This window comes from Pelophylax lessonae (assembly GCF_965119305.1).
Source record: "Pelophylax lessonae genome assembly, chromosome: 2".
NCBI lineage: Eukaryota > Metazoa > Chordata > Amphibia > Anura > Ranidae > Pelophylax > Pelophylax lessonae.
Genome location: NC_138769.1, coordinates 703,343,186 through 703,360,034, shown reverse-complemented (window position 1 = coordinate 703,360,034; position 16,849 = coordinate 703,343,186). Strand labels below are relative to the sequence as shown.

General features: G+C 41.9%; 1 protein-coding gene across 1 annotated transcript in view; it reads left to right on the top strand.

The window, feature by feature from the left end:
- Positions 1 to 1,846: 1,846 nt before the first annotated feature.
- Positions 1,847 to 16,849, top strand: part of WNT11 (Wnt family member 11) — a 202,979-nt gene continuing 187,976 nt past the window's right edge. The window contains exon 1 of the mRNA XM_082246174.1: positions 1,847 to 1,914. The gene's annotated coding sequence lies outside the window, so the exon portion shown is untranslated. The remainder of the gene's footprint in view (positions 1,915 to 16,849) is intronic.

Here is a 16,849-nt window from a genome sequence, read left to right as displayed (position 1 = left end):
AGGGAAGCACAGTTACAATACAATTCAATATATTTTCATCGCAAATTTTCACTTACCATATTGAATGAGATGCAAAAAAAAAAAAAAGTGAAAGTGAAAATTCACTTTAAAAAAATACCCAACCCTGTGCAAGTAATAAAAAACAAAAAACAAAAAAAAAAACGACCAAGCCAGCTTAACCTCATAAACTTTGGGAAATTTCTCTTTGCAGATTAACCCTCCTAATTCTAAAATGTATAATGTACTTAATACATGTCTGATGTAAAATTAGGTAAACAGTTTACCTAAATATATAATATATCTTTCTTTCTTTCTTTCTTTCTTTCTTTCTTTCTTTCTTTCTTTCTTTCTTTCTTTCTTTCTTTCTTTCTTTCTTTCTTTCTTTCTTTCTTTCTTTCTTTCTTTCTTTCTTTCTTTCTTTCTTTCTTTCTTTCTTTCTTTCTTTCCTTCTTTCTTTCTTTCTGATCTATCTTTCTTTCTGATCTATCTATCTATCTATCTATCTATCTATCTATCTATCTATCTATCTATCTATCTATCTATCTATCTATCTATCTATCTATCTATCTAAAATTTTGTTTTTGGTTTTCTGCTCAGAGGATGTGATTTTGCTTTGAATTTTTATTTAATTTGTATTTATGAATTTTTTTTTTTTTTTCGATTGAGTATTTTTAAAAATTCTTTCTTTACAAAGTCAAGGATGGCATTACATGTCAAGTGGCAGCATTACATGGAAGTTGATGGACAACGATACAGTACTTGTCACAGAGATGCAATAAAATAATAATAATAATAATAAAACTAATACTGTACACATATCAGACGGCTAGATGAAGCTTATATGTTATTCATATTATACCTCACCCTGATTAGCTTGCATAGAAACACAGGAGAGTAACAGCAGAAAAAGTACAAGTAGTCCATTGAGGCTGCCCCATTTTTTTTTTTTTTTTTTTTTTATGTCTGAGTATAGATCTATGTTATTAAGACAAAAAAAAGTAAAAAAAAAAAAAAAAAGAAAATCATATGTAATACATAAAAAAAGTGGGGCAGACTCAAAAAAAAAAAAACTTTTTTTGCTTTCCCTCTTCTATGTTTCTATGCAAGCCATTTATGCCTTGTACACATGATCAGATAATCGGACGACTTATCGTTCGCATTTTGTTGCATGATACCAGTATCGAATTCAACAATGTGTAGTAAATGTATGATTTTTTTTCGTCCGTTTATAGAAAAGCTTCCTGGTTGCGTAGCTACGTATCGGATAGTGCAAAACAAAAACAATGGCTGCCAGGATTTTTCCCGGGTATTTTCATGTTTCCGGTCTTGGTCTATCGATTTATAGCGAACGCATACTATACTGATAAATCGATTGTCGTTCACTAGGCTATCGTACGACAAAAGTTTTAGTTTTTGTCACTTCGGATTTTGTTGGACGAAATGTCGTGATCGGCTTTGTACTAACGATCAGATTATCGTGCGATCAATTCGAAAGTGTTTTTTTTTTTTTGGTACGATTATCTGATCGTGTGTACGAGGCATTAGGGTAATGTATGATATTAATAACAGATACGCTTTATCTAGCAGTCTGATATGTGTACAGTGTTTGTTTTTATCATTATCATTTATTTATTTATTTATTATTGATTATTTATTGTTTTTTTAGGTATTTTTTTCATTTTTGAACCCACTATTTTCCCATGTCTTGCTTAAACAGCCTGTAGGAAAGGTGTTAAAGAAGCTTCTGTCCTGTTTCCTCCTCTTATCTTCCTTTCCTACCATTCAGATGTAAATGACAAATCATTAACCTGTAATTAGGCCATGACAATGTGAAATACAAAGGTCACGGAATGACTGCACACAAGCTCACGTATCCCGTACCCACAGCCTTGACGGAGCTCAGATGGCAGTATGGTAAGCGCAATGACTTTTTAATTGAGGATAATTATTTATATCTGTTTTTATCTTTAACCTTGTCAGCTTCCTGCCCTCTTGTCAGGTTTTATCAGATAAAACACTCACGGGGGCATTTAAACCTGAACTTTGACTGTCATGAAAGGCGATTGGCAGTTCAAACCAAAGGAAGACTACTGGGCATAAATATTTACAAAAATAGTACAATAGTACTCAATAATTACAAAAATAAGTCTAATAACGATTATACCTATTTATATATAAAATAATAATTTCATAATTTTATTTTGTAAACAAGATTTAAAAAAGTATTGAGTTTAATTATTCATATTATAGTTATAATAATAATATAATATAATAATAATTATAATTGTTATTATAAATCCTATATAATAATAATAATAATAATAATAATAATAACAATCATATATAATTGTAAAAGTAGCCATTGTTATTTGATTAATGGCTCTTCAAGGGCTTGTTTATACCACGATGTGCGTGCTTTAACGTGTTTTTGTGGCGTATTGCGTTAGTAAGACAGTTCATCTTGAATGGGCTGTCAGTGCACCTCAACGCAAAAAATAAAAATAAAAAATGTGATCCTCACTTGATATTGATATTTGCACTGTTTTGCACAGAAAATGGCAATTTTAGGTACTTTCCCACACTTTTTTTTCCCAGGACTTGACCCCTGGTTCGGCCCATCACTACTTATAATTGTTCTCTCCTTATCTCATCACAGCCCTCTGTGTACAGTATCAGTATCGATGTCATTCAGCGGGTAATTGTTCCTACAATTGAACGATTCCTCTTTAATTGACTGAATACAACTTTGAGTCGACCTTGAATAAATGACTTTTAGGTCTATTGTAACTATTGTGTGCAATGGGAAGTTGCCGTGTTTAAAAATAACTAGAAATAAGGAAATGTTAAGATGTGGTCCTTTAAAATCCCGAAAACGTCCTGCTGAGTTTTGACTTTTATATTTGTATATACGTTTTCTATTTTAGAAATATCAAATTGTTAAAGATACCTGTTCATGTTATTTTCTCTGTTTTTCAAGCCTTTAAATAATATCAATCCAAATATCCTTTGCCATTTCTTGCGCAGCAAAAGCGTCCCCATCCTTTGCTGATGTAGCACCCTCCTAGGTAGGTTCTAGGTCTCCATCAAAGCCTAGTGTCTCCATCTGCTTATCAGGGGAGTCTGATCAGTAGTTATGCCTGTTGCATGTGTCCATGTGTGATTCATCTGGCCTGAGGGAGTGTCCCCACTGTATCCAATAGGGGTGCCAGTTGGACAGTGGAGGAAACCCAGCCAGTGACACACAGGCTTTTGTAACTATACCAGTGGGTTGGCACAAACAGTGGTGCATCCTGGGATATGTTATAAAAGCCCAGGGCACATGTGACAGAATGTCTTTGGGTGGGAAGCCAGGTTCCAGGAGGAGGGTGACAGCTGTCTCTCCTCCTGTTTGCTGAGGATGGTGGTCACAGGCAGTCGGCCTTGTGGACCCGGAGTGTGATGCTGAGCCAGGAGGTCCAGGAGACTGACAAGTGGAGTTGAGGCAGAAGCAAACATGGAAAAAAACAGTGATCGTGAGTACATGGGAAGCTTGCCAGGAGTCTGCCCAGGAAAGGGGACCGCTCCGGAAGAGAGTCAGTGGACAGGAGTTCAACACACACAGCAAGTGAGAAAGGGGGTGCCAAGTTAGACCCTGAAGAGTAACTCAAACAGGATCATACCTTTTATCTTTACTTCAGTGGCAGGGTGAAGTAGCGGCCTTGCCGCACACATTGCGTCTAGTGTCATCAGAATTGTGCATAGTTCATAGTCGGAGTATCCCACTCATCCCTTCTCCCATCCCAGTTCTAAAATAAAACACAATAACCAACATCCCCTGGACTGATTATTGCCTGAGCCAAGGACTTTGAATGCCGTTTTGCCTGCTATTGGTTGCTAACTGTAACTCAGGGGACCCGCAAGGTGTTATTCTCCGCAGCCCTTTAGGGGGCAGTGCTACACTGTAAAAAAGCTGTCTGTGTCTTTCTGAATACTGCCACCTTGCCTTCTATGGCAGACGTCCTAACAGCCAAGGACGTCTGTATCAACTGCCAAACCATCAAAATTGATCATTTGTTATTTAATGTGTATCTATATGGGCACCATTATATTAGAGTCAGAGTGTTGTTAGAGTCAGAAAATTAGAGTCGGAACATTATATTTATTTATTTATTTATTTTTTTTTCATAAAAAGGAATTTAAAAATAATTGCTGGTATTCAGTAGCTAGAAGGAGAGCAGCAATTGTTTGACATATTTGTGGTTCAAAATAAAAAGGACTCTATGGAAAAATAAGGTAAGTATGCTAGTAATCACCATGGCCTTTTGTTATGCCTTAAAAAATCCATCACTGGCTACAGGAATGCAGCCTTATCTCTAGAACATTTCAATACAGTTATTACCAGACTTGTGTAGCACTGCCCCCTTGAGGACTGCTGGATAACACACTCTCGGGTCCCCCTGGGCTACCGTTAACAACACCGACATTCACAGATTAACACTTTACTTCTTTGGCTCAGTCAATGATCAGTCCAGGGGTATGTAGTTGTTTTTGGTGTTTATTTTAAATAGGGTTGGGAGAAGGGAATAGGGGGATACTCCAAATTAAACAATTCACAATTGATGAGGACTCCTGTCTTTAAATGCAGTCAGGCTGCAGATTCACCTTGCCACTGGATGAACTTAGGTCAAGTCTCTGTTCAGACAACTTAGTTGGATAGATTATCTTCAGGATACCTGCCTAGTATCCCCTTTCACTCCACAGACTCACACAAGTACTCTGACCATCCTACACTGGGGTGGCCCCCCTCAGGTCAGGCCCCTAGACAGGATCCCCTGTATTGACCATACGGTTTTTCGAGGGTCTCCAGTGTCTCTACCCCTCCAGTTAGTTCTTCCGGACGTCTAGGTTTAGTTCCTTTCCTCTGGTCCCCAGGCCGACTGCCTGTGACCGCATGCCACGTGCCTCCGATACTCTGCTCACCAGCCAAAGACCCCACAGTACATGTGCTCCTGGCTTTTATACAGTATCCCATAATGCACTGAGACAGCCAGTGTCTACCAATCACTGGGACTGTATCAAGCCCTGTGTACACATTGTTCAGGTTTCTCCCACTGTCCAACATGCCTCCCTATTGGACCAGTGTGAAACACTATCTAGACTCAATGAATCACATACTGAGCACACAGAGCAGACCTCACTAACAGATCCTGCTCTCTGATAGGCAGAAAGCAATAAAGATTTCCCTGCTGCTCCTCTGATAGGCAGACAGAGCCAAAACTATACTCTCTCACTACACCTACCTAGGAGGGTGCTACACTAGATTTCAACTTTGCCAAAATGTTTGCGAAAAATCCAGACGTTGGAGTAAAAAGGGGACGGAAAAATGATTTAGGTTGCAGTGGACTTCAAGTGGCTCTTAGGGGGTTAGAGAAGCTACTTTACCTACCCTGGACCTATTCTGGTGCCAATAAAACCTAACCCTAATGGCAATGTTAAAACGTAACTCCACTTTTGTTGAGAAAAAAACATTCCCCTCTGGGTGATCTCTGTACATTGCAGGGATTTTAACAAACTGTGTTGCAGATTCCTACCTTTTGTTATTCTGCAGAAATCATTGTTTGTGCCTCTGTGCTGAGTGGGTCAAATTGGAGTGGTTTCATAATTATCTATCAGCTGTGGCAGCTGCAGGGCTCTAATGAGGAAATCTGATGGGCCTGCATCCCTTTAGATGTGTTCCTATTGGGAGTATCTCACCAAAAATCTGACTTATATCTTTGGCAGACTTCTGGGAAAATTGGTGAGCCAATCACACAAGCAGGAAATGATGTTTCTGGGGGTGTGGTCAGTATACATTCTGTGTATAGAAAACCTCCAGGTAGCCATATTGCATTGCATTTTCAGAAAATTACAACAGCTGCAGATTGAAAAGGAAAGGAAATTTAAATAACATTCAATTACAAAATGATTTGTGTCGCAATTGTATACGCTATATTGTTTTTTCTTTTTTTGCTGATTTTTTTTCCCAACGAAAATAGAATTACCTTTTAATGTTAGCCCTAACCCCATTGCTAACCCTAAAACACTGTAAACAACACACCGCTTCAAAGCCCTTTTACAGTCAGACTTACCTTCAATATAAATCCTAACAGTATAAAAGAAAGTCTTCTGCACTCAGCACCTCAATAACGTTGATAAAAACTTTATTGTTCCAGATAAAACAAACAGAACCCAGCCTGGGACCTTCTGTACTGATGTGTTTCACCCAGAGAAGGGCTTTTATTATAGAGACCTGGCTTTCTATACCCCATTTTACCTAGCTCTAGGTTTATAAATAAAGTTATGTGATTATCAAAAATGTCATGGTAATCACATGACTTTGTTTAAAAGCCCAGGGTTAGCATTAGGTTTGGGCTTGGTTGGCATTGTGTAGCCATTTATAACCAGGCCAGCACTGACATGGTGATTACATGACTTTTATTCAAAGGTAATTTGTGTCCAAATTTTTGCAAAAGTGAAATCAGTCATTTGGCTCTAAATTCAGCTTCAGTGAAATAATTTTTCTTATCCCTATATCACAGCTTACAGCTAGTGAAAACCCAAAAATTTAGTATCTCAGAAAATTAGAATATTACATAACACTGAAAAAAAAGGATTTTTAATACAGAAATGTTGTCTTACTGAAAAGTATATCCATGTACAGTATAGTATGTGCTCAATACTTGGTCGGGGCTCCTTTTGCATGAATCAGTGGAGGCCGGTGTGTTGGGGGCGCAGGGGCGCCGCCCCCCTATCCATGCGTCCAGCCCCCTAATCTACATGTGGGGCGCCGGACGCATTGGAGTTCAATGGGGCTTTTTTTTTTTCCATCACCTTATTATAGTCAGAGGCTCTAATAGGGTGATGCAAAGGGTGGTCCCGGGGCGCAGAACAGTGCACCCCAACTCCACCCATTGTGTGACAATAGCGAATGAAAACTCGCTATTGTCACACGGATCCTCCTCCTGGCCAATCAGGAAGCGGCGGCGATATGCGATTTCTTATTGGCCGAAAGGCAAACCCCATGTCATTGGCTGGGGAGGAGGCGGAGTCGGGAGGACTGAAGAGAAGCCGCCACGCCGGGGAACGGAAGAGAAGGCGAGAATCGCCGCTGCTGCCCAGGCAGGAGTCAGGAGACAGACACAGAGCAGGGTATGAGGTAAGTGCACTGGTCTCGCGCGGGGGGGAGGGGACACGCTTGCGCTTCTCACTCTGCATTGAAAGGGGGCATGCTGGCATCTCTGCAGTGAAAGAGGGCATGATGGCATCTCTGCATTAAAAGGGGGCATGCTGGCATCTCTGCAGTAAAAAGGGGCATGATGGCATCTCTGCAGTGAAAGGGGGCATGATGGCATCTCTGCATTGAAATGGGGCATGCTGGCATCTCTGCAGTGAAAGGGGGCATGATGGCATCTCTGCATTGAAAGGGGGCATGCTGGCATCTCTGCATTGAAAGGGGGCATGGTGGCATCTCTGCATTGAAAGGGGGCATGGTGGCATCTCTGAATTGAAAGGAGGCATGATGGCATCTCTGCATTGAAAGGTGGCATGCTGGCATCTCTGCAATGAAAGGGGGCATGATGGCATCTCTGCATTGAAAGGGGGCATGCTGGCATCTCTGCATTGAAAGGGGGCATGATAGCATATCTGCATTGAAAGGGGGCATGATGGCATCTCTGCATTGAAAGGGGGCATGATGGCATCTCTGCATTGAAAGGAGGCATGATGGCATCTCTGCAATGAAAGGGAGCATGCTGGCATCTCTGCATTGAAAGGGGGCATGATGGCATCTCTGCATTGAAAGGTGGCATGCTGGCATCTCTGCATTGAAAGGGGGCATGATGGCATCTCTGCATTGAAAGGGGGCATGATGGCATCTCTGCATTGAAAGGGGGCATGCTGGCATCTCTGCATTGAAAGGGGGCATGATGGCATCTCTGCATTGAAAGGGGGCATACTGGCATCTCTACATTGAAAGGGGGCACGCTGGCATGTCTGCATTGAAAGGGGGCATACTGGCATCTCTGCATTGAAAGGGGGCACGCTGGCATGTCTGCATTGGAAGGGGGCACGCTGGTCACTGCATTGAAAGGGGGCACGCTGGTCACTGTAGTGAAAGGGGGCACGCTGGTCTCTGTGCATTGAAAGGGGGCACGCTATACCTTAATTTCTGAAGGCCCCTTTCACACTTTTGTGCCTCAAAGTCACGCAATTTTTTACAGCGTTTTTTGCCACAAAGCAATGCCTATTACATTTTTCTGTTTGCGCCCCCACCCCCCAAAAAAATGTTGAGCACCAGCCGCCACTTGCATGAATTATTGAATAAATGCCGCGTGGCATGGAGGCGATCAGCCTGTGGGACTGCTGAGGCGTTATGGAAGCCCAGGTTTCTTTGATAGCGGCCTTCAGCTCATCTGCATTGTTGGGTCTGGTGTCTCTCATCTTTCTCTTGACAATACCACACAGACTATCTATTGGGTTTAGGTCAGGTGAGTTTGCTGGCCAATCAAGCACAGTGATACCATGATCAATAAAAAAGGTATTGGTACTTTTGGCAGTGTGGCCAGGTGCCAAGTCCTGCTGGAAAATGTAATCAGCATCTCTATAAAGCTGGTCAGCAGAGGGAAGCATGAAGTGCTCTAGAGTTTCCAGCTAAAGGGCTGCGCTCCCTTTGGACTTGATAAAACCCAGTGGACCAACACCAGCAGATGAAATGGCTCCCCAAATCATCACTGACTGTGGAAACGTCACATTGGACCTCATGCAACTTGGATTCTGTGCCTCTCCACTCTTCCTCCAGTCTCTGGGACCTTGATTTCCAAATAAAATACAACATTTTCCTCAGTCGTGACTAAGTATTGAGTACGTACTATACTGTACATGGACATACTTTTCAGAAAGCCAACATTTCTGTTTTAAAAATCCTTTTTTTTTTTTTTTATTGGTCTTATGTAATATTCTATTTTTCTGGGATACTGAATTGTGGGTTTTCACTTGCTGTAAGCCATAATCATTAAAATTAAAAGAAAGAAATGCTTGAAATATATCACTCTGTGTGTAACGCACAGGGCTGTCTTTAACGCAGGGCAAAAGGGGCAGCTTCCCTGGGCCCAGTCATTGTTGTGGGGCCCAAAGCAGCTGCCACTTGAGCCCCCACTGCCCAAAAATAGTTGACTCAAGAGGGCCCAAGAAAATATTTGCCCAGGGTCTAATCAATATTATAGACTGTCCTGGTAACGCATCTATATAAAATAAACTAGTTTCACTTTTTCAATTGAATTACTGAAATAAATTAACTTTTTGATAATATTTTAAATTTATGAGATGCACTTGTAAATGAGTTCCATGATAGAGGAATTGGTGGTCAAATAATTAACATAATATCATGACTAGGATTTCCTGGGCTATATAAGCATTGGCATGGGTACAATTTTTTCTAACCGATGTAAAAAATGAATATATGCCTAGTGTATGTCTTATAAGTGCTGGCCCCTTCTACTACTGTTCACTTTAGGGGAAGTGTGCTCAAGTATACCACTCACGGCTAACATTCCCATTACTGCCATGGCAGGTGAGCTGATTGGCTGTTTGTTTGCAACACAAGCTCTTGTTTTTACCTCTGTAATGGGACAGTTCAGATGGAGAGTGTTTAAGAACTCTCTCCAAGGTGAGGATTAGGGCTTCTTACACAGTCTGATCCATCACTGAAGAAGAATTAAACAAACTTCTATCTTTGGAGGGGTGCATTGATCATGAAACAGAAAACAAAGTTTTCCTAGCCATCTGGATATTCGTTACACACCTCTGTCTTCTCGAGTCTCGAGTTTACTTCTCCCTGCTGGACTACAGTAGCTGTCTTTTTGATCTGTCTCAGGCCCTCGTTCCATTCAAATGTCAACTACCACTGCCTATTGACAGTTGCCCAGCTTGGACAATGGTCTGATACGACCTCTGGTCCATTCTGCCTATCAGGATAGCCATCTATCAATGCTATCAGGGTGTCTTCCTCAATCTGTAGGCTCACCAGCAATAGCTTGCTCAGGAACCCTGACTGCAGATGCTTTCCAATGGTGGGCAAAATCCACCTGTCTCCAATCAGATTCCTCCACTGGACTAACCTTTCCAAGCCAGGCCTGACTCTCCAAGTTTCATTTACAGGGTTACAAGTAAGATAGGGTCTGTAGGTTTGTTCTTAAGTTGAATTTGTTTGTAAGTTGGAACAGGTACATTTTTTTAAGTGTGGCTCCAGGCAGAAAAATAATTTTTAAGTTTTTTGGATAGCATATGGAAGGGTTAACACCCCTGTAACATTTGTTTTGCTGTCTGTGCCCCTGTTCAGAAGATTTCACCTCACTTTCTGTCCCTATGATAATTGGATTTTGAAAATTTTGGGTTGTTAGGGAATCAAGGATTAGTGATAAAGCTTCAGTGGAGACATCTTTTTCCCATGATAACTCTTCCAGAAGTGAATTTCCCTTCTTAGGGGGAGATTTCCTCTCACTTCCTGTTGTCTCCTTCCATTTGTAAGTAGCAGTTGTTTGTAAGTTGAATGTTTGTAACCCGGGGACTGCCTGTACCACATTTAGACTCTAACATTCAGTTCTTCTTCAGTTAAGTTCTTCTGTTAGTTCAATGATCAACAGAAGAAATGTGACCGCACTCGGGAGAAGATGAAGATGGAAGTGTTTTATTCCCCGTACACTTAAAAATACGCAATGCTTCACATAGACACGGGACAGGTAAACGCGTTTCACGATTCCACAGATCGCTTATTCATTACATTTTTAAGTGTACGGGGAATAAAACACTCCCATCTTCATCTTCTCCCGAGTGCGGTCCCATTTCTTCTGTTGATCATTGGACTATTGGATGACGGATCCAACCTGCACCGGAACACTTTATCTCACCTGAGCGGCATTTTTCTGTTACCTGTATAAGTTCTTCTGTTACCCACTTGCCGACCGGTCACGTTGACTGTACTGCGGCAAAGTGGCTCGTTCCCGTCCAGCGACGTACACCTACGTCGCTGGACTCCTCCCCTTGTGGGCGGCGCACGCGCGCCGCCGGAGGCTCGCTCCCGCTGTATTCAGTCACAGCGGGAGTCGGGCCAGGGGAGGGGCGGCGGTGATCACCGCCGCTCTTCCCCGATCGTCGGGGAATCGAGTTTGGAGATCCGCCCGCTTGTGTAAACAAAGCGGGCGGATCTCCTAAGTGACAGGCAGGGTCAGATTGCAGGGTTCAGCATAGTTGAACATGCGATCTGTCCCTGTGTCACTCAGTCACCTCCCCCCACACACGTTAGTAAGCACCAGGCATACATTAACCCCTCCCTCTCCAATAAAATTAACCCCTTCCCTGCCAGTGTCATTTTTACAGTAACAGTGCATATTTATAGCACTGATTACTGTAGTAATGTCACTGGTACTCCCAAAAGTGTCAAAAATGTCAGTCAGGGGTCCGATCTGTCCGCCGCAATGTCGCAGTCCCGCAAAAAAAATCGCAGATCGCCGCCATTACTCGTTAAAAAAAAAAAAACACCAAAAATTACAGAAATCTTTCCCTTAGTTAGTAAACGCAATAACTTTTGCGCAAACCAATCAAAATACGCTTATTGTGATTTTTTTTACCAAACATAGGTAGCAGAAAACAAATTGGCCAAAAATTTTAAAACATTTTGATTTTTACATTTTTTTGGGGGGGAATTTCATATTAAAAAAATGTGAAAAATATTGTTATTTTTTCAAAATTTATGCTCTTTTTTTGTTTATAGCGCAAAAAGTAAAAATCACACAGGTGATCAAATACCACCAAAAGAAAGCTATGTTTATGGGAAAAAAAGGAAAAGGGCGTAAATTTAGTTTGGGTACGGCGTCGCACGACCGCGCAATTGTCAGTTAAATTCGCACAGTGCCGAATCGTAAAAAGTGGCCTGGACGTAAGACAGCAAAATCCTCCGGTGGTAAAGTGGTTACACAACTAGCAAGTATTCCCAGAAATAAGCAGTATAACATCATATTTTATTCCAACGTCCCACCACAATATATTCTTATATATATATATATATATATATATATATATATATATATATATACATACACTATTCAGGTATCTGACCAAAAATAACTTGAAGGTGGCATAGCTAAAAGGACTATCTTATGAATAAACATAAGACTTGTTGGTGATTTCTTGATCGTTCAGTGTCTCGTACCAAAATCTGTTCCATAAACCCCGACTTTCTCCCCAGAGAGAACTGTATGTTTTGCAAACACATATGGGATGGGGTTGGGTAATATCAAAATAATGCTTCCAGGCCCAAGAAATGTCATGTGTTACAACTAACAAACAATTGTTTCTTAAGAACCCTATTTTATGTCTTGGGCCGCAGTTAAAGCTTTCTGAGTTTACCCCAAGATATAAAATAAGGGGTATTAAAAAACCATTGTTGGTTTGCCTTTGAAGAATCCGCAGCTACCTCCTCTAATGCATCTTCTTTAAATTATGACTTTTTTTTTCTCTTACCCAGTCTGCGTTTTTACTTTTTCATGTACATGTGTTTGTCATGATGTTATTATGCTTCCCTCTTATGATTTTACTTTGTAGATATCAGTGCTGTATATAGTATTAATTACAGGCATTTAGCGAGATGAGGGATGCATCTTTAAGAGCTGTGCCTTATGGTTTTGCACTTTAGTAAATCCCGTTTACTAAAGAGTATCCAAATCTGTTGTGGTTCATCATTCTGTCATTTAAGAAATACAAGGGTGGAATATGCTTTGAAATGGTCCTGAACTCAAAGATTTGCAACATTAAAGGGAACATCTAGACATATGTGCCTTTTGTCTGGAATTCTTGCTGTAAAATAGGAGCGCACTTCTAGAATGTGAGGATGCCTAGGCACTCCTGTGCTTACAGCCTCAGCACTGTACTCTATGGCTCTGCAGCCTTCGACAGTTAAGCTGGCCATAGATGTTTAATTCTTTTTTTTTTCGTTAAACCAGCGGGCTTATTTGTGTGGATGGAGGAATCTTCCCTGCTGGGACGTTCTATTCTGACAGTGGGACTCTGTTCACTATAGTACCCTCCTAATTAGGTTGCTAGTAGTATTTGTTGCAGAGTGCGATCACTGGGTGCAGCGGAGTCCATTCAGATCAGACATTGTGGAGTAAACAGGAATTGGCTTCTTTATTAGAACATAACACAGGAATGAAACATGTCACCTCATTGTAATAAGAACAACAGACAGGAAGAGATAACCAACAAGTACAGTACAGTGTACAGGAAATACAACACATCATAGAAAATGCATAGCATATCACTTAGCATTAGCAACATCTACTGTCCTATTTGTGAACTGCAGTTTATCGGCTAAGCTGAAAGCTGTTGTATCTCCAACAGTATTGAGGCAAATTTTGTTTTTGGCACCTCTGTAGCCAGTGGAGCAAAGTTTGACTGCTTTTGGGTCCTTTCACACGGAGCGGACCGTATTTTGATCCGCTCCGGCACTTTTTTTTTTTTTATTTACGGACACAGATGACACTTGTGTCATCCGGTCCGTATGTCCGCATATCATCCCATCCGTTTGCGGATGATATACGGACATAATGTATGTCTATGGGATTGCGGATATCAGCGGATGACACCGCTGACATCCGATTTTGCGTCCTTTCCATTTTTAAACGGAAGAAAAATTGGGTTCTGTTCCATTCCAAAAAACGGAACAGAACTGAAAGGACGCAAATGGGATGTCATCGGATGGTCATCCTCTGACATCCGCAATCCCATTGACATGCATTATGTCCGTATATCATCCGCAAACGGATGGGGACATACGGAGCGCCCATGTGAAAGGAGCCTTTGGCTGTTCTGTGTTTTGCTGGTTGCAGGTTCGACTGCTTCCCCTTGGTTTCTGGTAAGCTCCAGAATTTAGTGGGTTGGAAGAGGCAGACCCTCAACTTGCATATTCATACAGCCTCAGCCAATCCCTGGTAGGAAGAATGACCAGTAGGTGGGCTGAGGTGTGTAATATTAGGCTGGGTCCTACAGCAGCAGGGTCCTTGTCCTGGTGGAGAAGACCCAGCCTGAGGGCTGTGGCCCTCTGAGTCACTTAGCTGACGTTTGGAGGAGGCCATCAGAGTCCCAGCTGTGGGAGAGCTGAGGGATCCATATCTAAATTTCCTGGGAGCAGTTTGAAGGAAGTGCACAGAGGAATTGACCTGAAGGCTCACAGTACAGGAGCTCTCTTATACTGCATTAAAGCATTCAAGTACCCAGGGCACAGTGAGTTCAAGGCTGAAAGAGATCCTAGGGACTGTCCTGGTTAATTCTTGGAGAGTCACATTAGCTGGTTCAGGGTTTGCTCATGCACTGGAGTTCCCTGAGCTGTAGTTCACTAATCGCTAGCTTCAATAGGGTTTCACCGTGAAGAGAAAGTCACAGTCAAAGAGTGTCCTCAATTATGTCTTGCACTGATTTGGAGTATTTCAAGGCTCACATAGTACCCTACCAAAGTTCTTCAAGCAAAAAAGATCTAAAAAGACACCTCCTGCCTGGTTCTTGTGGAGAGCGACTGCGAAATACTGTATGCCAGGCTGCTTGCACCCACTCAGGAATAGAACTTGAGATAAACAGCAGACCTGTCAGGGGTCTGTACGCTACAACACTGATCAGTGTCTGCAGCTGATTGACTGCAGCCATTGATCAACAAAAATGTTCTAACCTTTCCGTTCAACAGAAGCTGAACTAATATTCCACTTCTGCTGAGCAGGGATAGTCACACATGGATCAATATTTGGCTAATCCCTGCTGAACTGGCAGAATTTAAAAACAATTTGGGCCAGCTTTAGTCTCTTGAGATTTGATGATGTCACCAATATGCTGCTCACTTTTCTTATTCTTGGAGGTTCTGACATGAGGAAGCAAAGTCCAAAACGATATATATTGGTACATGTATTACATGAATACTATGAATCCACCCTGCTGGGGGCTGATGGCAGGGATATATGTGGTAAGGGTTAAAAGCATTATAACCACACCCCAGAGGGAGGGGTTCCCAAGGCCGCATGGATGAGGCTTGGGCCATACTCTATAAGGAATAAGTCCTGCGAGCGACCCTGAGGCTCTAAATCGATCAGTTATTTGCCGCAGACACTCCACTTCTCATAATAGTGTGCTTAATTGAAATAAATATATAGTGTTGCGCAAATAAAAAATTATTAAATTAATTAATTTGTGCTTAAATGATTAAAAACCCAAAATATTTATATGTGACATAATATTAAAGTGCCAATAGTGCTAATAAAGTGATAAATATAATATAATATAATACTCATAGAAAATAGAAAATATATAGATATAAAAGTCCAGTGTGCAAAGTGCAAAAAGCCAATAAACAAAGTCCAAAATGTAATCCTAAAGTGATCTGTGCTCCCAGAGAGGAGTGACCAGAGTGTCACAGTGGACAGCCAGCCGTGCACCCCCTTGTGAATGGGTGCTCACCTCAAATCCTTAAAAAGAGGGCATAGATTGTTATCCCAAAAAGATCATCCATCCATATCCTTCAGGGCTCCTCTCATTCACAGGAGTTGCAGCGTCAATCAATGCAGTATATATGCAAACAAAAAGACTTGCAATAGTGTATGAAATCCTTAAACAATCAGCTTTTATTAAATAAAGGTGGATAAATCTCACTCACATTTGTAGGTGCAACACATGCACTTGGAAAATAGCATCAAGTAAATGGTGGAAATTGTGGTGGTATAGTGGGAGAGACTGCACAGCGCCGCCGGTCTCCATAGCGTGCGCCGATAGCTGACAGCCTCACCTAGACAATAGTGTATCGCTCTGTCCGTCCTTTCCCCTCCCCTACGCGTGACGACACAAGGATCACGTGTCTTCCTCAGGGGGATATGATTTGATGGTAGCTGAACAATTCATAACACTATAGGACAGGGTTTACTGTCCTCCAGACTTTAGGTGGGGGCCGGATTGTGGTCAGTGGGAGTAAAAAAAAACGACATAGCGCCTGTGCCCCATCATTGTTGTCAGTGGGAGAAATAGTGCCCCATCATTGGTGTCAGTGGGAGGAATAGTGCCCCGTCATTGGTGTCAGTGGGAGAAATAGTGCCCCATCATTGGTGTTAGTGGGAGGAATAGTGCCCCATCATTGGTGTCAGTGGGAGTAATAGTGCCCCATCATTGGTGTCAGTGGGAGTAATAGTGCCCCATCATTGGTGTCAGTGGGAGTAATAGTGTCCCATCATTGGTGTCAGTGGGAGGAATAGTGCCCCATCATTGGTGTCAGTGGGAGTAATAGTGCCCCATCATTGGTGTCAGTGGGAGTAATAGTGCCCCATCATTGGTGTCAGTGGGAGTAATAGTGCCCCATCATTGGTGTCAGTGGGAGGAATAGTGCCCCATCATTGGTGTCAGTGGGAGGAATAGTGCCCCATCATTGGAGTCAGTGAGAGGAATAGTGCCCTATCATTGGGGTCAGTGGAAGGATTAGTGCCCCATCATTGGTGTAAGTGGAAGGAATAGTGCCCCAGCATTGGTGCCTGTGGAAGGAATGGTGCCCCATCACTGCTGTCAGTGAGAATAATAGTGCCCTTCATTGGTCTCAGTGGAAGGAATAGTGTCACATCATCGGTATCTGTGGGTGGAATAGTGCTTCATATCAGTCACGTGTCTGTAATTTACAAACCTCACTGGTTTTAACTGAACATAACTGTCAATTGGAAACAAAGTGTACGTATTGTGAAATTATCCTTTTAAGTAAGTTACCTGGTAACCACCCCTTGCCTGTGTTTGGCTCCTATTTAGGGCAATACAGGCCAGG